The sequence below is a fragment of the Meriones unguiculatus genome, chromosome 9, assembly GCF_030254825.1.
Source record: "Meriones unguiculatus strain TT.TT164.6M chromosome 9, Bangor_MerUng_6.1, whole genome shotgun sequence".
NCBI lineage: Eukaryota > Metazoa > Chordata > Mammalia > Rodentia > Muridae > Meriones > Meriones unguiculatus.
In genome coordinates this window covers 26448467-26471159 of record NC_083357.1, presented here as the reverse complement: position 1 = coordinate 26471159, position 22693 = coordinate 26448467, and the positions used below count along the sequence as shown (strand labels likewise).

The 22693-nt window shown below is 39.8% G+C and overlaps 1 long non-coding RNA gene across 1 annotated transcript in view; it reads right to left on the bottom strand.

The window, feature by feature from the left end:
* LOC132656581 (uncharacterized) overlaps window positions 1-22693 on the bottom strand; it is a 57882-nt gene that overhangs the window by 23801 nt on the left and 11388 nt on the right. Inside the window, exon 2 of the long non-coding RNA XR_009594334.1 lies at window positions 16553-16627. This is a non-coding gene — a long non-coding RNA (uncharacterized LOC132656581). The remainder of the gene's footprint in view (window positions 1-16552; window positions 16628-22693) is intronic.

Genomic DNA, 22693 nt, shown 5'->3' with positions numbered 1-22693 from the left:
GGTTTTGTCTTTTCATATTGTCTTGGATTTCTTGGACAGTCTGTGTCAGGAATTTTTTGGATTTAACATTTTCTTTGACAGATACATCAATTTCTTCCATTGTATCTTCTACTCCTGAGATTCTTTCTTCCATCTCTTGTAGTCTGTTGGTTATGCTTACCTCTGGTAGTTCCTGTTTTCTTCCCTAGATTCTTCCTTTCCATTATTTCCTCCATTTGTGTTTTCTTTAATTTTTCCAATTCTATCTTCAGGTCTTGAGTTGTTTTGTTTACTTCCTTCACCTGTCTGATTGTACTTTCCTGTTTTTCTTTTAGTTCCTTCAACTCTGTTTCTTTTATTTCATTTAGTGCTTTAAGCATTTCCTTTCTAAAGGCCATAAACTGTTTGGCTGCAGCTTCCTCTATTTCTTTACGGATGGCAATATTCTGTTTCAGTTTATCTTCCTCTATGTCTTTTTGTATCTTATTTGTTTCCTCTGTTATCATCTTTAATTATAATATATAATTAAAATATTATAATATTTATATAATAGAACATATAATATTATAATATATAATTTATAATAAATTTATAAATCTTATAAAATTGAAAATAAATACTATATCTATTGTCTTAGTTATGGATTCTATTGCTGTAATGAAACATCATAACCAAAAAGAAAGTTGGGGAGGAAAAGGTTTGTTTGGCTTACACTTCCACATTATTGTTCTTTGTTAAAAAAAAAAAAAAGACAGGATAGGAACTCAAACAGGCCAGGAACCTGGAGGTAGGAGCTGATGTAGAGGTCATGGAGGGGTGTTTCTTACTGCTTGCTTCCATGGCTCGCTCAGCCTGCTTTCTTATAGAACCCAGGAACACCAGGCAAGGGATGGCCCCAACCACAGTGGGCTGGGCTGTAGTGGAAGTTTTTAGTTTCTGCACAGTTGATAATTTACTTGTGTGGCTTGCAAAGGGGCATGGTCTTTGCCAGCTGCAGTAAGTGGAATTCTGAGGACTCCCAAAGAGAGAAAGGGATGCTGAGGGAGAGAGACAGAGAGACAGAGAGACAGAGACAGAGAGAGAGGAGGAAGAAGGCTGCTGCTGGTTCATCCTCTCCTGTGTTTGCTGTTGCTGGACTGCTGGATATCCTGACAACTGAGATTGATATTGCTCCAAAGAACCCAATGACCCTAACCAGCCGTTACTAAGTGTAAAGAGGTCTACATCTCTTGTTTCTTCTAACCTTCTTCTCTCCTACCTAGTGTTGGCGGGGGCGGAGGGAGGATTGGTGGAAGAGAGGTAGAGGTATAGGGACTCAAATAAAATATATTAAAAAGTAGTACCAACACTGGGTCCTTCCCTATCAATCACTAATTAGGAAAATGCCTTATATGATTGCCTAGAACCTGATCTTGATGAGGCATTTTTTGTTTTGTTTTGTTTTTTTGTTTTTTTCAGTTGAGTTTTCCTCCTTTTGGATGACTTTAGCTTGTGTCAAGTTGACATAAAGCTATCCAGCATATATGTATACACATAGACTTATCTGTATTATATATAGTTTTAGATAAATAGATAATAATATGATTTCTTACAACTTTTTCAAATAATCTGACTGTTAATTTCCAATCCTTCTCTTTCTGTGTTGACCTTATATTTAATCCCCCCAGTTTCCCCTTCAAATAACTTTTTATACTTTTCACATTTATTTATGACCAATATTTTCTACTCTTTTCTTGTCATAAGTTATTTGAGACGATTCCATTAGCCTTAGTCAATCAGAGACTAGGATGTTCTGACTGGCCTATCCTGAGAACAGTCCTGCAGATAGCATGGGTTTGAAGCTGGCCATTAAGCCAGCCTGTGACCTTGTTAATCTTGGCCACACTCATCTGGATGGATGCATGGCTTTTGGCACCAGTGATACAGTTGCACACCCATGATCTCATGGGAGGAGTTTTGCATTTCAAGGCTGGGCCTGCTCACTGGTCCAGTGGGAGCACAGAAAGGACCCTCCAAATAAGGTTTACCATCCTATTTTCCTCCCTATCGCTCTCCTCCATTGTCCTACAGGGAAAACTTAAAAAAAATATTGTAGTCCACCCTTGGAATCCCTCCCATTTTAGGTAGGTCTTTTTCACTTTTCCTTAAATCCAGACAAGTACTATCACTACCAAATCCAAAAGAAACACCTTTTAATTTCCAGTTATTCACCTTGTAACTTTGATTTTCATCTACTCCATATATGTCTATAAAGACCTGTTGACCAGAGATATCATAGTTGGACTTATTAGGGCAGGGTGAACCTTCAGGGGGTTCTGAGTAGTTAGCATCTGAGATGGGGATGTTAGGGAAGGAATTATCCTTAGAGACAATAGAATTTAGAGGCTCTTAAAGAGAATTGTGTCAAGTAGAAATTACTGGACAATAGATGAGAATTTGAAGCAAACACATTAACTTTGATGTTAGTAGGTTAACATAATCACACCCTAGCTTTTATTTTAGTCATAGTTAGTAGGTTTTATAGTCACACCCTAACTCTTTTTTTTAAGTCATAGTAAGTTTTACAGTCACACCCTAACTTTTCAGGAGGAAGCAACACAAGTATTTGTTGCTCAGTCCCCTGTGGTTTAGCATAGAAACAGAACAGAGTGAGTCTGTGTTCCTGGAGTAAGTACATGGAGGAGTAAGTACTCCTCCATGCTGTTATCATCGAGATGAGCTTCAATCATTCACGCCTTTCCTCTCACCCTTGAAAACCATCTCTTATGCGGCCAACTCCTTCAAACAAGAAATTTAACCTCCCTGCATTTTCAGCCATCTCACAGATATCATCTTTTATTAAAGTATCTTTTCCCTCCGTTTCCACCTATGTAGTTTTGGATTTGTCCTGTGGCTCTGAGCAAACTCACATTTCAGTTAGTTAAATTAAACTCCACCAACTTCCAACCTCATTAGTCTATTAGGTATGAAGTGTCATCAGGGTTATTTGCATCTTTTCCCAAGGGCTGGGAAATAAGTGCTTACTATTCTGTTTCTTCCCAGTGTGGGTGTAGGAACTTTATACCATCTTGACAACACTTGCTGCTCATTTCCCAGAGGCCCACACTTTTACTCCATCAAGGCTCTTGAGTGTTGGGTTCTGGAGGCAATGGGGCCTAGGTCTCTGCCTTCCGTGATCTCTTCTATTCCCTTCGTTTTAGAGATCCAGATTTCTTTGGAGTCAGAGACGTTGCTTTCTCTAGGTTTTGAAGAAGCCTACATGAAGCCCAGCCAACTCTACAATTCAAATACACACAGCGTTAAGGAGGGTCACAAACTCTGGAATCACAAGTTGCTGGCTAAAATCTTATTCTTCCCAGAGACATATACTATTGAGCTTCCATTTCCTCGCCGATGGGAATGGCCATCAGTCCTCCACAATGCTGGGGAGGGATGGGCTCATTTAATTGTCATAAGACATTCTTTGTGCCATGCTTGAGACTTAGTAAGCCCTCAGTAAATGTCAGCCAGTATTTTAATTACCGTAATATTGCTTTGTAATTTGAGGCTTTATAAAACAAAGTCTTCTACTCCCCTGAGGGGGGAGAGAAGCTGAGTTCTTCAGGATCCAAAGTTGTGACTCTTCACGCAAGAGGGAAGAAAGGTACTCCGGAAGTCAGAGGAGGGCAGAAGGCTTGATGTTAGTATAATGCAGAACTTCCATTGGCTGGGGGCAGATATCTGTCCCTTTAAGATGATTATCAAGCAGGGCATGCTGGGCAGATGTTTGCAGTCCTAGCATTTAAGGGGCTAAGACTCCGGAGATCTTGCATTCGAGGTCACCATGAGCTATGTGGTGAGACTCAGTCTCAGAAAAGCACAAACAAACAACAACAACAACCTCCTCCCTGAACAACAGCACCAAAAAGGAATAAAAGAAAGAAAAGGGTTGTTGATTCCCACCCTGGACCATCTCACTTGTTTTAGGATTAGCTTATAGTACCTTCAACACTAATGGGTCAATAGTGTGGTGTGAAGGGACCAGTTAACTCCTTCCTCCAGCTAAACTTTCACACACAACTTGGATCTAGACAAGCTGTCAGAGCCTCAAGGGAGATAAAGGTGTGAGAATGTCCATTGTTTTTACCATGTGGGTGTTGGGGTGGCAGGGTGTTGGGGAGTGGGCATGTATTTGGCTGGGTGTCCCTTCCACTCAGACAAGAGAGGAAGCCAACTTTTAAAGAATTTTATGAACACCCTACCACAGAGGTCATTTTTCTTTTTACTCTTGTAAAGTAGCAGGGTTAACAATTGGATAAACAAGAAAGAAGAAAGAAAAACAAGCTTGCTCTTTAATGTGCCTCATAGCCTGAGGGTACAAGCATGGTGCTGGGGCGTCTGGGAAGAAAAATCACAGAGCCTGCTGGAAACCAAGGCTGCTCATATGCTTCAGGTCAGCTGCCCTGAGTCACGGCGGCTCCTTCAGAAAGAGGAATGATGGAGTCTTGTTTACAGCAGCCTATTTCCATGTAATCTTATGTGTTGCATTTACTCATTTAAAATCTTATTTATTATTGATATTAGTTTATTATTATTATTAATGTGTATATGATACTGTATATGTAGTCTTGTATACTCTAGTGTGTGTGCAACAACTTTGTGGAGTTTACATAGGTCCTGGGGGTCAAGCTCAGGTCATCAGGCCTCCATCTTCAGGAAGCAAGGATCGTGATGGCTGCTGAGCCAGCATGCTGGCCTGAACTTACTCATTTATAGTACACTCTTATGGACTTGGCATATTGCTCGGCAGCAGAGTATTTGCAAAGTATGGCCAAGGCTCTGCTTTCAATCCCAGCACTGACAAAGAAGTGCATAATCCAATTTTATTTTAGTATAGTTACAGTTAAGTAAATATCACCATAATTTTTAAACTTTTTTTTTAACCATACCAAACAAACAAGCAAACAACAAAAAGACAACCCTGGACCTATTAGCAGTCACTCATTTCCCAGCCCTGTTAGTCCTAGGTGATCTAGACATTTTATAATGAGATTATACAGTATGTGGTCTTGGGTCACTGTCTTCATTCATGCCGTACAGTTGTTACTAACTCTATGGACTAGCACTTCATTTCCTTAATAATTCTTCCATTACCTACTTAACAGCTGATAATCACTTGAGGTTTCTATATTTTGGTTATCGTGAATAATGTTTCTATAAACATCATGAACAAAGTTTTGGACATGTATTTTTTTTTTTTACATGAGTGCTTTGGAGTAGAAATGCTAGATCATAGGATAACCGTGTTTATCCTTTTGAAAAGCTGCTAAACTATGTTCCAAAGTATCTGCATCATTTCACATTTCTACCAGAAGTGGATCAGAGCTCTGTCTTCTCTGCATCATTGTCAACTCTCTTATCGGCTTTTTAGTTTTAGCTTAGGAAGGGTGGACTTTGAATTTATGTCAGAGTGATAGCTTTTTAAAGATTTACTTTGTATTTTTATGTGTGACTATGTGTGTCTATGTGAGTATATGGCAGGTGTGTTTGAGTATCAGTAAAGTGCAGAAGAGAGTGTCAGATCTCCAAGAGCTGGAGTTAAAGGTGGTTGTGAGCCCTCTTAGAAGAGCAGCCAGGGCTCTTAACTGCTGAGATCTCTCCAGCTTCCTTTAAAATAAAATTCTGCCTTTAATGATGGAAAATAAATAATTTTATTCTTTTCATGTTCTTGATAAGTATCATTTGAGGCAAGAAAGACTTCATTTTGATAAGGTCAATTTGCCTGATTTTAGAGTTGTTGGTTGTTTTTGGTTTTACTTTTGTTTTGTCATTTTATACTTTTGGGTTTATCTAGGAAGTCTTTGCTCCCACAAAGTTGTGAAGACGAACTCTGTGTTCTTTTCTAAGAATCCTGGAGTTTAACCTCATACAGTTAGGTCTATGACCCACTTTTTAGCTAAGCCCTTTGTATGACAGAGATCCTGCTCCATCCTTCCCTATGTTGGTCACCAACTCTATGGCATTGAGAGTTTCCTAAGAGAGTGGTAAAGCACACCTGTGGAGTGTCCACCGGTGCCTTTCCAGAGAGGATTAGCTAGGGGGCAGGAAGGTTTAACATTATCCCATAGCCAGGGAGTGCACTGGAATCAAACAGGGAAAGGGAATCCCAGAAGCCAGGTGTTCACTGGTTCCTTGCTGCTATGGTGCGCAAGGCTTTAACTTGGTCCACCCCACCTCGGTTGACTGACTGACACCTAAAACCATGGGCAGTAATATTTTTCCCCTTTATTTAGTTGTTTCTCATGTATGTGAATATCCTCAAGGATTTAGTGAAAAGATGACTGTTCTCCATCAAATTATCTTCAAATATTTTTGAAAATCAACACACAAAAGTATAAAGTTGAAACAAGATTCATTTATTTTTTTTTTGTGTGTTTGTGTGTTTGCCTACATGAGTTTATGTGGACCACGTGTGTGTGCAGGTGCTTGCAGAGACCAGAAGAGGGCTTTGGATTCCCAGGAACTGGAATTCCAGATGGCTTGAGCTGCCTAATGGGGAAGAAGGGAGCTGAACCCGAGGCTTCTGCAAGATCAGTAGGCACTCTTAACCACTGTACCATCTTTCCAGCCCTACTCCGGGACTCCTGATTGTGTCCCACTGGGGTATATTTATACTTACTGACACATACCACGCTGTCCCGATTACAGTTCATTTGTGTTTCATTTTAAAATTGGTACTCATTCTTTACTCTTCATTGTTTTTCAAGGTTGTTTTGTGTCCCTTGTGTTTCCAGATACATTTTAGGGTCTGCTTGCCAATTTATGAAAAAAAATAATGCATCTGGGACTCCCATATGGATCATGCTGATTCTTTAGATTAATTTCGAAGCTTTAATTGTTACTATCAAAATGTCTAATCTGAGAGTTGGAAGTGTTTTTCCATGTATTTAAATCTTAAATTTCTTTTAAAAATGCTTTTTTTTTTTAAAAAACTTGGTATGGTTTATGTTTTCCACTTTCCTTAAATTTACACCAAAGTATAATAGTTTGTTCTTTTTTATGTTATAAATACAATTACTTTTTAATTTTGGTTTTGCATTCTTAATTGCTAGTGCCCAGAAATACAACTGACTTTTGTCTATTGATCTTTTATACCATAATGATACTGAACATGATTATGAATTTTCATTATTTTTAGTGTAGTCACAACCCTGGCCTGAGCCCAGAGACAGCTCCTATGATGCCCTGCTCTATATGTCTGTGCCACCATGCAGTGCATCAGGCATTCAACACTCAGGCTAGATAACTATTTAGGGGCTCAGGATTTGGACCGGTTTGTGACTTGTGGTATAATACACTTTGTGGCCATCTGTGTACCTTTTCCCTGGGTGCCTCACATAAAGGAACTAGGCTTATTTTTTGTCTTCAATTCCTGTTTCTCTGCCCCCATCACTGCTATCTTGCTTCTATTTAAATGAATTTAACTGTGTCATTTAACTCCCCATTATTTTGGTTAAAGCATAGTTCCTTTACGAGGCTCCATTACCAGCAGGTTGCTGAAATAAGGCTAGCTGACTGACTACTTGCTGAGTACCATTTAAAGTAAATGTGATTAAAAAGAGAAGCTGTCTTCTTTTGGGTGGTGGTAGAAAATCATGACTATGGCAGCTATAAACTCTGTCAGAAACAAAAGATAAACTTTATTTCATAAAATCTTAATTTAGGAAAAAGCCAGATCTTTTTTCCCCAAAACAATTTTCCCTTTCCCTATCCATTTTATTTTCTTCTTTTTATTATTTTTATGATGTATTAAATTAAACCATTTCCTTGCAGTACGCTAGTTAAGACAATTTCCTTAGCTTTTGTTGAGTGACTTGGCAAGCTAGATGTCCTAAAGCTGAATCATAAAATCCCATTAAAATCCAGTCATATAAAAATAAAAGATGCTGCCTGGTACACCCCATGACATGTTATGGTGAGGTCTCATCACATTACAATAACAAGTGCCAGGAAGAAGTGACTGCTGTGTAATAGAATATGATGAAGAGAGAGGAGTGTATTAGTGACACAGCCAACTGCATTTAATTAAATCCCATGTCCAAATTAGTTCCCTGATTGGCATGTAAGAAGAAAACATGTTTACTGTGATGTTCAAATAGCACAGTTGTTTTTTAAAACACACAGGCTTTTTAGCCTGTCTCTGTCTATTTCTCTTTGGCCTTCAAGATTCTCGCTACCTCAAGGATGAAGTTGCTGTTACCAATGTCTCTGTGGAGGAAGAGCAAGGCTTCCATGGGATAAATACCATCCTCATTTCAGTAAACAGAAGAGCTAGAATACAGAAGGAGATGGAGAAGATTCAGGACACTGTACTTTTTATCTATACCAAAGTTTTGGTAAAGAGCAGCCCACAAGGCCAGAGTGGACAGTTGTCTGTTTTATACTCCTAGAGTCAAGAATGATTACTAAGTAAAACAATAAAAAGAATATACCACAGGGAGTGAAAGCATGTGGAATTAGTGAATGCAGACTTCAATGAAATTTGATGGGGGTGTACTTACATCCGCTCACTTATGTACTGCTGACAGCAGCTTTTCCAGACAGTAATGGGACTGAGTAGCTGCAACAAAGGATAGATGGCCTCCAAACTCCAAGCATTAGTTAAGGTATAAATGTGCTGTGCTGATTCCTACCTGTCCTGGGATGGATGTGACCCATGGCTATAGGCTGGACATGCTTGATCCTACACCATTTTAAGAAAAGGTCGTCAGTCTCTGATACATGCCGTGATTCTTAAACGAAGGTAAAGTTAAACATTAAATGTTAAACATTCAGTTGGAGCCCAAGGATCAGAATATTTCCAAAGAAACCCCCCAATATTACATTGATGTTCACAAAGCAATCGTTACTGTCCTCTCTCCTGGTGATGTAGTTCTTCTTTTCTCATACAAGGAATGAGGCTTAGGATGGTGCTGATGATTGAATGAGGGAGGGCCATGTTCACACGTCAATGCATCAGGCAAATACTTCCCTGTTTGTTTTGAGACAGGATGTCACCATATAGCCCTGGCTGGCCTTGAACTTACACCAGTCTTTTTGCCTCTGCCTTCTGAGTGCTGGTATACCCCACCATCCCTGGATTACGCATACGCTTTTGATTGGGTGCTATATGCCAGGTGCTGTTCAATACCAAAACCTATAATCAAAAGGAAGTAAATCAAAGGTCCAGTATAAAATACATGATAGGACGTCCCCAGGAATTGCCTAGGACAAGACTTCCTCTACGTAGATGGAAATAACAGTAACCTTTAAGTTTTAAATAATTAATATTTTTTATTTCTCCTGTAATACTTGACTTAAAGAATTTGAGAGCCTACACATCGGTAGGAGAAATTGAACTGTAATGTGTAGGCACAGTTGGAATTAGACAATAAGATGTTAACTGTGTTTAGGATGGAATGTTGAGTTGGTGTGAAGCTATAAGACTCATTTGTGTAACTGTTTTTCCCCTTATAAAACAAATACGAAATCAGATGGTATCATTACTGCCATAAATATATCTTGACAGTGAAAGCCTATTTAACTTTGGCAGGAAGGTATTTAGACATTAATTTTAGCAACCAGTATCACTGTGGTGCACACAACACTGTGTTATATAAGCCTAATGGATTTCAAATTATTTTTCCCTCTTGGATTCAATTCTAGTTTTCTTGGAACTGTTTTGGGATCTCTTTGTCAGCATGCTGGGGCAGTATCTTAGGACGGGAAGGTAAGATTTTAATTATAACATTATCCTCATCCATTGGTCATGGGAGAAGCTGCTTTTAATCCATAGCCAGTGCAAGTTCGGTTTCTAAGTATGCATTCCATAAAGATCAGAAAGTAAATAATGATAATATGGTTAGAAAATCCCACTCTTCTCTAGATTAATCCATTAGCCTTCTTTGGTTCAGACTCTTTACAAATTAAGAAGCTTAACACAACAAACATTTATCTCCTAGTTGGAGTGTGCTGGGAGCCTAAGGGATGGGTTTGGTGCAACTCTGGCTCAGGGTATCCTGCAAGTTAGCGCATGGGGGCTGAGCTACCCTCAGGGATCATTCAGGGTCCAGAACTGTTTCTCAGCTCACCCACATGGCTATCGGACAGATACAGCCCCTCGTGGACCATTGCCCTGAGGTCTGACTTTCTTTCTGGTGATTGCTAAGAGAGCTCCCTTGAGTCCTGACTGGATGGGTTTCTTTTCAGGAGCAGCTCAAAACCAGCAGCTTCTATCATAACGGGCAACTGAGACAGAAAAGAGGGCAAGATGGAGACATGAGCCTCACACGTGACATTGTATTAATTTTTCTGTATTTCATTCATTGGAAGTGAGGTGCTACATCGCTTGTCCCCAAGACCAGGAGCTTGTACAAAGATATGGTGCCAAGAGGTGGTAAAACCATAACCTCATTTTCTTTCCAGATTATAAAAGTAATATGGGCACACCCATTATGGATCCACCATGCATAGGCAGATTACTTATTGAGTGCCTTCTAGTCTACTGTGTACCAAACATGTGTGAAACCATACTGCTCAAAATGAGCGTGCATCCCTACTTACATGTGCTGTTCTTTCTGGAAGAAATAAATCATGCTACAGTGCTTGGTATGCAAGAAGTCTCCCCAAAGATGTTATTTTTTATTTTTTCAGAGTAAATATCCTGTTACAGAAACACAGCCAAGCTTCCCAGCCTGTGGCAGCTCTAATCCTATTGTAGACAAATACGATTTGCTTAGCCAGCTTAGAATTGGCTCTGCATTCACTTATCTTAGAAAGAGGCAGTTCATAACAGCGTGCAATGCTACACACTTGTAACTGCCTTTCTCATGCTCCTGTTCCCTGAGTGGACTTTCTCAGAGCTCCACAGAAGTAGCTGTTCTGATAGTCTCTTGGAGAGCTCTGCTGGCCACCATGTCCTGTTGCATTGCGCAGGCCAAGCTGACCTAACATCTTCTAGCTCTGAATTATTTTAATTGCTTTCCTTTCTAGATGCATCTTTTCAGTCTCTCAAGTGCTCTTTTCAAAATGGCTTCTTAAACTACAAACAAGATTTTAAATGTGTGCCTGGTGATGCCAGTATTTTGTGGTTACTTTTCGTAATTAATATTCCACATCTCAGAAACTGTCTCAAGGTTTTAATTGACTTTTGTCACCCCATCTTGTTGGAGTACTGTGTTGGCCATCCTTGTGCATTATTAATCAGCTGCATACACTGTGTTTGCCTGCCCCCTCAACTCAGTATTGAGTTTGCTCTCAAACTTTGTTTTGATTGACAGTCAAAGGGGACTTTATTGTAATGAGCCTCTAATAGCTATAGTTTGCTGTGATAATTAAAGAAAATCCTACCAATAAAAGGAGTTATTCATTTGAAAGAGTAAAAATTAGGGGATTTGAAGAGGTCTGACTGGATAAAGTGTTTGCAGTGCAAACGTAAGAAGTTGAGTCAGATCTGCAGAGCCTATGGAAAAAGCCAAGTGTGGGAAGATGGAGATAAGAAGATGCGTGGGGCTCCCTGTCAAGCCAGATGGCCAGGTCATGAGTAAGTTCAGAGAGGGCCTTCTCAAAAACTAAGATAGGGGTGGTGGAAGAAGACATCCCGGCATTGCCCTTTGGTTTCCGCACACAGTCCTATGCAGTATACATGGATCTACCAAACACACCCACATAAAAGGAAGAAAAAATACTGTATTTTTCTAAACACAAACTCTTCCATACAGTGCAGAAATAATTTCCTAACCTATTGAGCGATTTATATTAACAAACCTGAGTTATGAGGTATTTTTATAGAACTATTGATTCATTGCTCTCAGAGTTAGAAATATGGTTCCAAAAATACAGTAAAAACCTAAGAAGTTTGATCACTGTGGTGATTGTTTATTAAAAGCGACACTTTGAAAACAGTCTTTAAAATGCTTGCTTTTCACTGTTGTTTATTGTTAATTTTACAGGATCTGCCAGGACGCATTTTCCTAGCTCCTGTGCAACACACTGCAGATTTAACAGGAGCTACCACCAAGATAACTTTACTAAGGTGGTGGTTCTGTGCATCCAAAGCCTCTTGTTCTCCTCTGTGGATTCATCTATTCACAAGTCTTCTAGGCCTTGAACATCTGTATGTAAGTAGTACTGACTTTCTTTTCTGTTCACACAGATTTTCAGTGTTGAGAATAGAACCCAAGGCCTTCCTGCATGGTAGGTGAGCAATCTCTTGTTGGCACACACTCCAGCCTCCTACAGTGTTCTTTTTGAATTCATGTATCTCTCTGGAATTGGAAACACAGACTTCTCTTCTGATTGCCCAAGTCCATGGAAATGACTTCGCTTGCCATTACTCTCATTAATGAATGAAAATATCTCACAAAGAAGAATCCAGCCCCATAAACAAGATGGAAAATTGATGCACACCTAAGAATAACAGGGTTGCTTTTCCCATTCAGGCATCAGAACACTTGGGTCTCAAGATAGAATACTTCAGAGTACAGCTATATTTTCCAAACTACATCATTACAGATGGAATAGAATACATAGATTTAAAGAAAATTACTCACATGTTCCTGTTGGTGGTTGGTCTGGTACTATGTACTCAAATGCTGATTTCAGTGCCTTGAAAGTTTGTTACCACCCTGCCATGGAATGTTGAACTACCTCCTGTTTCCACGTGATGAGAAGCGATGTTTCCCAATTATCTTTGATTGGTTGATTAAAAGGTCTACACCTGGGCAAGGTTAATGGGTAAGCTTGGCTAAGGCTCGAGGCTTTTGAGGACAGGAGGATCACGGGAGGGGAGGAGAGAGAAAACCGAGAGGGAGAGGGGGAAAAAAAAAGCAGATGCCACCACGGGTGATCAGGCATGAATGGAAGAATGAGCCCAGGTGAAGAATAAGCAAGTATTTATGGAATTATGCATGGGAGGTAGGCTGGGATGGGGCTGGGAAGTAAAGTTTAGAGGGTTTAGTTTAGAGGATTAATATCTGCCCTGTTCCAGGTAATATAAGCTTGTTCTAAATTCTATCAGGTGTATATGTCTTTTATTGGTTATAATTGCAGGTTAGACATACTGCCATAATAATTATAGGACTAATAAAAATAAACATTATTAGACTATACGAATAAATTAACAGCAACATGTTTTGGGGTATGGAAGGATGGTATTCCGTGTATTCTAAGTACACATGAGGGTGCCTGATAGTCACATTTTCCTTTTGGCTCTGGTCCATTTACTGTGTTCTTTCCTCTAGCCTCTACTGTCATTAATGGCTTTTGACTCCAGTTGGAAACAGTTGTAAGTCCACAACCATGTGCAAGTCCTCTTTCCCCACAGATCATGCTCTACTTCTCCCTCTCTGTTCAGTATTACAGGATGCTGATTGTGCAAACAACTCTTCCCTGGCACCTTTGCCAAGTGTCTTTTGTCTGGGTTCAGCCATTGAGAGGCACTGGAAGGAGACCAGAGGTAGACACAGCAGGGAAGTCAGGGTACTTTGATCTCATTTTTGTCTACTTGACTTTGTGGGTGATGCCCAACACAGGCTGGATTTCCTTTATTAGTTGAGTTCTTAGTGGTACAGACTCAACCCTCTTCAATCTCTTTCTTATTAGAGGTTAGAAATCAGACTTCTGCTTCTTGACTTTGTTATCATCATCCAACTACTCTCTGTCTCACTTTTGCCCTAGACTGATAACCACTTCTTATGTTTACAAATCTCTGGGTTGCCTCAATACACCATTTGGCTTTCTAACTCATTCAACTTTGGCATCTAATTCCTTGTGTTAAATTTCCTTTATAAATTACCAGATAGAGGGCTAAAAAGATGGCTTAGTGATTTAGAGTGATTGCTGCTCTTTCAGAGGACACAGATTTGATTTCCAGGACCTATGCAACAGTTCACAACCATGTGTAACTCCAGTTCCAGGGACCTGACTTCTTCTCTGATCCCCACATGGGTACCATCTATATACACATGGTACACATATATACATGCATAAAAACATAAATATAAAATAAATAAATCACACACTACACACAGACCAAAACAAAAATCCTACCAGATATGAAGAGGCCTACTTACAAGAACATAGAATAGACATACTTTATCCTGTTGCTTTTGCTAAATATAACTCAAATCCCTGGCTACCATACATGAAACAAATATAAGAGGACTGTGAAAGATAAGGGAAGAGATGAAGATGGGAGAAAAAGAGGATAATGGTGATGATGAGGTAGCTGTGGAGACAGACTGGACAGGGATATCAGGACCCATATAATGAGGAACAGTATTATGGGATCACCACACCCATATCTAAGATCAGACACTGAAGACACTAGCTGCTTATTTCTGCCAAGAAGTACAGATAAAAACCTCTAATGAGGGCCTACTGCACCCTTGAACCAAAATACAAGGAAAAGGGCAACATGTTAAAGAAGAACACCATGGATGCACCTACTCTGTTATAGACAAATATCATAGAAGAAAATTATTGCCACCTATCTCTCCAAGCAAATGTTGAATAGAAATCCCTAGGGCCTGTTTTTTTTTTTTTTTTTTTCCAGGCATCATCTGAGAGATCAATCAGTAGAGCTACAAAGTGAAATAGACAAATCCACAATGATAATTAAGAACTTCAATACTCCTCCCTCAATAATTGACAGAATAATTCTTTGACATAAAACCTGCAAATAGAACTCAACAACATGATCAATCCACAGAATCAAATAAATATTTATAGCAGACTCTACCCATCAACAACGAAACATACATATTTGTTTTTCTTGTCCATGGTAAAGTGAACTATGTCTTGAGCCATAAAACCAACCTCAGAAAGTGTATGGAGAGTATTCTGTGACCACAATAGAATCAGAACAGAATACAGCCCCAGACTGAAAGTATAAAAAAAGCACCCCATGTTTGAAAATTGAACTATACAATTCTAAATAACTCAGTAACCAATGATGTCTCAAGAGAAATAAAAAATAAATTGAAGCAAATAAAAACACAACATCTCACAACACAGGGGACACAATGAAAAGCTGTGATGAAAGATAATTCTACAGTGTGAATGCTTCCATTAGGAAAGAGGACCAGTCAAATGATGCTGTCATGATGAAAAAAGAAGGTAGCTTCCCTTTCTCAGACAGAACTGTCAACTGGCAGCTATCCATAGACAAACCAAACCAAACCAAACCAAACCAAACCAAAAAAACACCACAGGCCCGAGTTACGCAGTGCCACAGTTATCCCAGTGAAAATCCATGCTACAAAGAAGTAGGCACAGCTTCACCTTCACTGTATCCTCCTTCCTCCTCCTCTCCCCCTCCCCAAAGGCAGCACACTGACAAGGCTCCTTGGGGATCTTGGTTTCCAGGTAGGTGAAACAGAAGCTAGCTTCCCCATCACTCTGAGAAGCTTCTTAGGAATGCTACCTTCTTCTCATTTTATGAGAGATTAAGAATTTAGGATGAAATGGCTTTGTTAGGCCACTGGGAGTCATGTGATAAAGTAAGGAAGCAGAGCCTGGAGAGCCAGTGAGCAGATTTAGTGGAAGTTCAATGCATTTGCCACTAGAGACACCTGGTCATAAATCACTATGGCTAAGAGCAGATGACAAGCAACCTCAGAGGGATGCTTGTCATTCACAAAAGAGGTGGAAAGTGCTTGGAGCCCTAGGAGGCCAATCCTAGGCCTTTCTTTGGACCAGAGCCTGGGATCACACAAAGAAAAGAAGACTGCAAAGTAATTTTTTTTCCAGCAAGCAGCCTTCACTTCTGTTGTACCAGAGAGTTTAGTCAGTGCTTCTTAGAACCCCCAAAGGCCACCCCCAGACCCTTTTCAGGGAGGCAGGCAAAGAGCAACTTTGTATTTCTACTGAGGAGAGCAATTATTTGACTAATTCAGATCCCTTTAACCTCCAGGCCCCTCCAGGCTGCTCCAGTGACCCTGTCCAACTGGGATCACCTTTGGCCAGGGGTGCACTGGAGCTCACCAAGACAGGGGGTGGCTTCAAATCATACAGGCATTGTTACAGAAGGTAGGAGTAAACTATGAAACTATTCTGAGCAATGAGTTTTTTTTTTATAAGATCCTGATGTCACAAGTAACATAATAAAAAAGTGAACAAATGATTTTACCTCAAGATATCTTCTATGCAGCAAAACAACCTAGCAAGGAGACAAGCTATGGGGATGTGTATAAACCCCAGTCTACTGTGGAATTAATATTTAAGGTCATGAAAAACTCAAACAACTAAACAGAACTAAAACAGTCCATTTAAGAAGGGTCCTGAATAGATGATGTTTCTTAAAAGAGATATGACTAGCTATCATATCCATGAGCTAAATGATTGACAGTAATAATTGGAGAGAATAGAATTAACATATCTGTTAGAATAGTCATTAATAAAAACACTGAAAATAATAAGTGTTTTGGTGAGGATGTAGTATAGAAACCTTCACATACTGTAGGAATGAACGGAAATTAATTTATCTGTTTTGGTAAACAGTATAGAAAGTTCTCGAGAAAGCCAAATGAATTAGCGTATGATGCAGCAGTCTTACCTGCTAGGACTTACAATCAGTATGCTGACGAAAGGCTTGGAGACCCATATTTACTGCAGAGCCATTCAGCCAGTGCTAAAAGGGAGAAAGTTGTTTAAAGGGTTAAGAAAAAGTATCTCCAACCCAGAGAAAGATAAGAGAAGTCTAAGCTCACCCATCAAATTCAGCTCAACCAAATCTACCTGAAGTCTTAGTATAATCAAGTTCTTGAAGGTTAAAGATGAAGAGAAATTTCTCAAATGAACAAGAAAAAAGGAAGAGGTAAGGCTGTTGTCTGGCAGCCAGTGAACTTCTCAGAGAAACTTCATCAGCCAGGAGACAGTGATGCAGCATTTCCACATTGAAGTTGTTGTAGTTTGATTTCTGGTTCTATGATAAAATATTCTGATCACTTAGAGGAGGAAAGACTCTATTTGGCTCACAATTCCAGGTTGCAGTCCTTCACTGAGGGAAGTCAGGCAGGAACCGGAAGCAGATGCCGTGGAGGAATTCTATTGGCTGCCACACTCAGGTGCATGCCCTTCCTTGCAGCGCAGACCTCCTGCCCAGCGACCAATGCTTCCTACAGTATGCAGGGCCTTCCTCCATCAATTGCTAATCACAGTGATCCCCAAAGGCATGTCCCCAGGCTAGTCTGATATGGACATCTCTCAATTGAGATTCCTTTTTCAGATGACTCAGTTAGGCTCAAGCTGACAGAGCGAACCAGGACACCTATCAACATAGCCAGCAAGAACACCCTACAGAAGTTAGTTAGAAAATATACCTCCTTCAAACTTGCAAGTTAAGAAATGCTAAATGCTTTCTAAGCTAAAAGAAAGTAATTTTGATGAGTTAAAGGTACACATTAGAAGGCATGAAATTACTTACATGAATAACTACAAATTCAAATTGTGCAAGTTGTGAGCATAATGCCTGGTCATTTATATCTTTGGAAAGAAGACTAAAAACCCAAAATGATCATATTAATATGATCTTATTAACATTTAGAGGTAAGCAGTACACAAAGATGCAAAATAGGATACCACATATTTAAAATGTAGCAGTGATGAGCACAAATGTATAATTTTTATTAATATGTTTATCAGTATTTATTTTTATTAGTATTTATTTTATCAGTCATTTATTAATGTAATTATTCGTAATTTTCTCTTTTTAAATTTTTGACATTATATCAAGATATCACTTTAAAATAGATTATTATAAAAATGTATTTTTTGAAAACCTCATGTTAAAATCTAAGCAAAGATCTATTATATACAAATGAAAAACAATAAAGGAATCAAAATATAGTAGCCAAGTTGGAGAATCAAGTTGTGTGTCTACCAACAGACAAGTGGATAAAGAGGAAGTGTGAAGTCTTAGGAGAAGCGTTCCCATCATAAGCTACAACATGAATGGAATTGGAAATGCGCTAAGTGATATAAGCCAAACAGAAAGGTGACTCCTGTATATGTAGATTCTGAAATGACTGGACTCAGAAATAGAGTCAAAAGGTCCAGGGTAGAAAGAATGAGATGAATGTCACAGGATGCAACACCTCAGTCAGATGAGAGGCTTTCATCTCATCTCTGGTCTGTCTTTTTTCTTTTCTCCCTTCCTCTTTCCTTTCTTTCTTTTTGAGCTTTGTTGTACATGTAGATGAATATAGTTAATTATTTTAGTGTTGTAGGGACAGTGGATCTCAAATGTCACCATGTAAGATATCAAATGTTTAAGGGAAGAGATGGGTTGGTTGGCTTGATTTGGCTTTTCACATTGTGTTATGGAACCACAGTGTTATGTTGTTATCCATAAATATGTACAGCTAAATTTTGTCAACTTAGAATTTTAAAAAAAAAGAAAAAAGAAGGAGAAGAAAAAGTGTCACTCAACAATCCGAGCTTCCGCTTTGACAGCATTAGGGTGCAGATGGAGAATCTGTGGCTTCCTTTCACCTGTGCCTGTCTGCGCATGGTTTCTGATTCAAGGGCGGCACTTTCCTCTTTAAGGTCATCACATAATTACAATGATATGCCAATATTTTCACACTTGTTTTTCTTCGTTAATTTATTTATTTAATCACTCTACAACCCGATTGCAGCCCCTCCCTCCTCTCCTTCCAGTCCCACCCCACAGTGCCCCCATTTTCCCTTCCCCTTTTAGAGAAGGGGAGGCATCCCATTGATACCAACCCACACTGGCACATAAAGTCACAGCAGGACTAAGCACATCCTCTCTCACTGATGCCAGACAAGGCAGCCTAGCTAGGGGAAAGGGATCCAAAGGCAGGCAACAGAGTCAGAGACAGCCCCTACTCCAATTCTTAGGGGACCCACAGGGTGACCAAGCTGTACATCTGCTACAGCTGTGTAGGGGGCCTAGGTCCAGCCCATGCATTCTCTTTGGTTGGTGGTTCAGTCTCAGCCACCATGGACCCAGGTTAGTTTACTCTGTAGGTCTTCTCATGGTGTCCTTGAGCCCTCTGGCTCCTTCAGTCCTTCCCCTGACTCTTCCATAAGACTCCCCCAGCTCTGCTTACTGTTTGGCTGTGGGTCTCTGCATCTGTTTCCATCAGCTGCTGGATGAAGCCTCTCAGGAGGCAGTTATGCTAGGCTCCTGTTTGCAAGGCCAAATATTTTAAAGACCACATCTCTGGGCTACCTGAACAAATCTGTAGGAATTTAATTATATTTTAAGAGTTAAAATATTTGAAAATAATTGTCTCTCTTGTTTTAATGCCTGCCCTGGCCTTTTATGATAGGCAATTATGGAGATACTGCTAAGCCATGGCAGACATCAGTTTGCATTTGACAAATATCCTCTTGTTTGACTCAGCTCAGCATTTTCCTTATTGGATGACCTTGGGCAACTTGCTGAACATCCATGAGTTTCTGTTTACTCATCTGCAAAATAGATGTGATAATATCTACTTCTTAGAATGGTTGTGTAGCTAGCTATGAGAATTAGATGAAAGATGCATCGGAAAGCACCTGGTAGGCACTCAATGCATTTTGATTGAATTTGAATCACAGATTCCAAATTAGTGGCTTCAAAATTCATGAGGTAAGGCCACAAGTTAAAATTAAGAGTGATTTTTTTTTAAAAAAAGAGAAGAAAATCTGTGTTTAGACTGTTAATGTCATCTATCACTCAATCAACAATTATGATAATATGATCAGCAAACTGTTCTCTATTGATGGATCTTTCACCATGTTTTGATTACAAATGTGAAATCTTATCAGGATTCAGATCATATTAAGAATTCAGTGGTTTTATTAATTATCTGATAATCTGCTTTAAAAAAAAAGGAAGGAAGGAAGTAAAACATCAAGCTTTGAGTATGGGTTATTGGTTATACCAAGAATTTGAACTTTACCTCTTTAATTTGAAGGATGAGCATGACTGGCAAACAACAGCTCTAAGGCAGCCTGAGGTACATCCTTTTTTTTCTCCAGCCCCTCACAAAACAGGTTGCCATGGTAATGTTGACAATCACCAACTCTTAATAGCAACAGCTGAGGGTGTGGGAGAAAAAGAAATATCGCAGGTAGAGTTTGGATTCAGAAACACTTTAATTCCTACAGCAGTAGCCCCATTTCCTTTTCAATTGCAGGCGTAGACTTGATGATTATAAACGTTTATCAATTATAGCAATCTTTGTTTCTATTAATTATCCTTTTATTGGCACACTCTTCAAGAACAAACCAGCTGTACGGCCGAATAGGCAGGTGTATTTCATATATAAGAACTACCCTGCTGGGCCAGAGCCACATACTTTGATTCTTGCCAATGACAGCAGCCTCTAAAACCATATCAGTTCCTCTTCCAAAGAAATTTTAAGATGGCCAAAGATTTGCTCTCACTAAGTTTTTTGTTTGTTTTGTTTTGTTTTTGCTTTTTAAACAGAAAAAAAGGCAGATCAGATAGCCTGAGTGCCTAATACTGTTAGAAGCAGAACATTTCCTGCCTGACAATCACCTGCACAGAGTCCTGTGACTGTGACTATGCCCACCATGAAAGCAGATCCCTCCTCAGTATTGGTTGAAACCAGGTCCCTTATGCCTGGAACAGTGCTCGGCACATGGTAGGTACAGTAAAGGTTGGTGATTTGGAGGGTGTGGGTCAGCAAAAGTTTTTAAATAAAAAACCAGGTACGTCTGGGAGTAGGGCTTTGTGGCAGAGTGTTTGCCTAGCATTGTGGGAGGTCTTGCATTCGATTTTGATTTAAGAAAAAAAAAGAAGGAAAGAAAGAAAGAAAGAAAGAAAGAAAGAAAGAAAGAAAGAAAGAAAGAAGGAATGAAAGAAAGAAAGAAAAAGGGAAAACAGCCAGGTAGTAAATACTTTAGTGTTCAGGCCATGAGGTTTCTGACACGAGTAGCCCACTCTGCCATTGAGTGGAAGCAGGCTTTGGCATGGAAATGAAAGGTATGGCTGAGTCCACTAAAACGGTATTTACAAAGACGGGCCAAGTACTGGGGTTTGCTCATGGACACGTTTTTCTAACTCTTCCTGTCAGCCCCAGTTCCAAGCATGGACCCTTGAGCTGGGACACTCGCATTTCTTTCTTGGCACCTGTCTGATCCTGAGATGAAGTCATTACCGCTGTGAACGGTGAAGTTGTCTGTGACACAGCTTCTAGGTTTATGAACAGGGTGGGAGCTGATAACTCCCGGGATTTCATGGGTGAATATGTGATATATGAAGGCACTGCCTTGCCTTACTATTGTCATGTTTTCTGAATGTGGGATTCAGAAATTTTAAGGTAGTGAAGGATTTGCTCTCAATAGGTAATATTTAAAGAGACAAACCAAGGGCTTTGGGGAGAGCATAATGGTGAGCTGTAGTGGCCATTAATCCTTTAATCCCAGCCCTCAGGAGGCAGAGGTGGGCGGATCTATGTGAGTTCAAGGCCAGCCTGAACTACATAATGATAGCATGAGTCCTAAGACAGCCAGCGCTATGTAGAGAGACCCTGTGTCAAAAAATAAAACCAAAACCAACAACACAACACAACAAGCAAACACACAAACAAAGGTGTTTATCTGAGTAGCTACCACTGTTAGAAGGTCACTTTGTCCTTGATGTGTACACATGCTCCTGTAACTATGATCACACACACCGTTAGAAAATAACCAAAGCAGACACCTGCCTGGCATTGTCTGATGCTAGTTTCCATACGCTTGGAACAGTGGCTGGTACATTGTAGACACATGAACAAACAGTTATTTAAAACTGAAAAGTAAGTATTTTTAAAATGAATAACAGTTTACTTAGGTAGTCAGACAAGCTGAGAAATAGCAACTGTGGAATTGTGGTCTCTAGATGAAGAGTTAAATATCTATAGGCCCCAGCATCATTTTAATCTCTTCTGGTTACACACCATTACAGTTTGAAATGGTCTTAAGGTTACTGGCGAGGTGGCAAGTTGAATGTTTGATGATCTTGCCTGAGGACCGTGAGTTCATGTTTATGGTACCCACGTAGAAAGCTGGGCATGGTGACACACGCCTGTAGCCCCGTGCTGGGAAGCAGAGATAAGAGGATTGTGGGCACTCACTAGTCAGCCAGTCTTACCATGAGATTCAGTGAGAGATCCTGCTCAAAAAATAAGGTAAGGAGTGATAAAGGGAGGTACTGGATGTTGCTCTCTGGCCTTCATCTGTGCATACACACACACACACACACACACACACACACACAGTTGTACACACACACCATGTTAAAATCCACTACTTGTATGTTACTTGAAATAATTAATAAGAGAAAAAGAAAAAAAAAGTAATGATGCAAGTCTGACTCAGTTGCAGAGTACCTACCTAGTCGCACGTACAGGAGTCCTCAGGTTCCTTACCCAGCACTCCTAGACAGACAGACAATAGATGGTGGTGTTGCTGTTCATCATCTCATCCTAAAACCCCAACGGGCTCTTCAAGCAGGCAAGGCAAAGAAATTCTAGCCTTAGGTTACATAGAAGCAAATTCAACCCACGCCACAAACTAATAGGCTGGGTATAAACTTGGCATAGGGTGCATTTGTTGTATATATATTGTTTTTAACATTGAAACAAATGTGTATGTGTGAATCCACACATATGATCTGGAAATCAGTTATGCATGGCTTCTCTCTGGGTCACATATGTACATGAGTACACTGTTACAC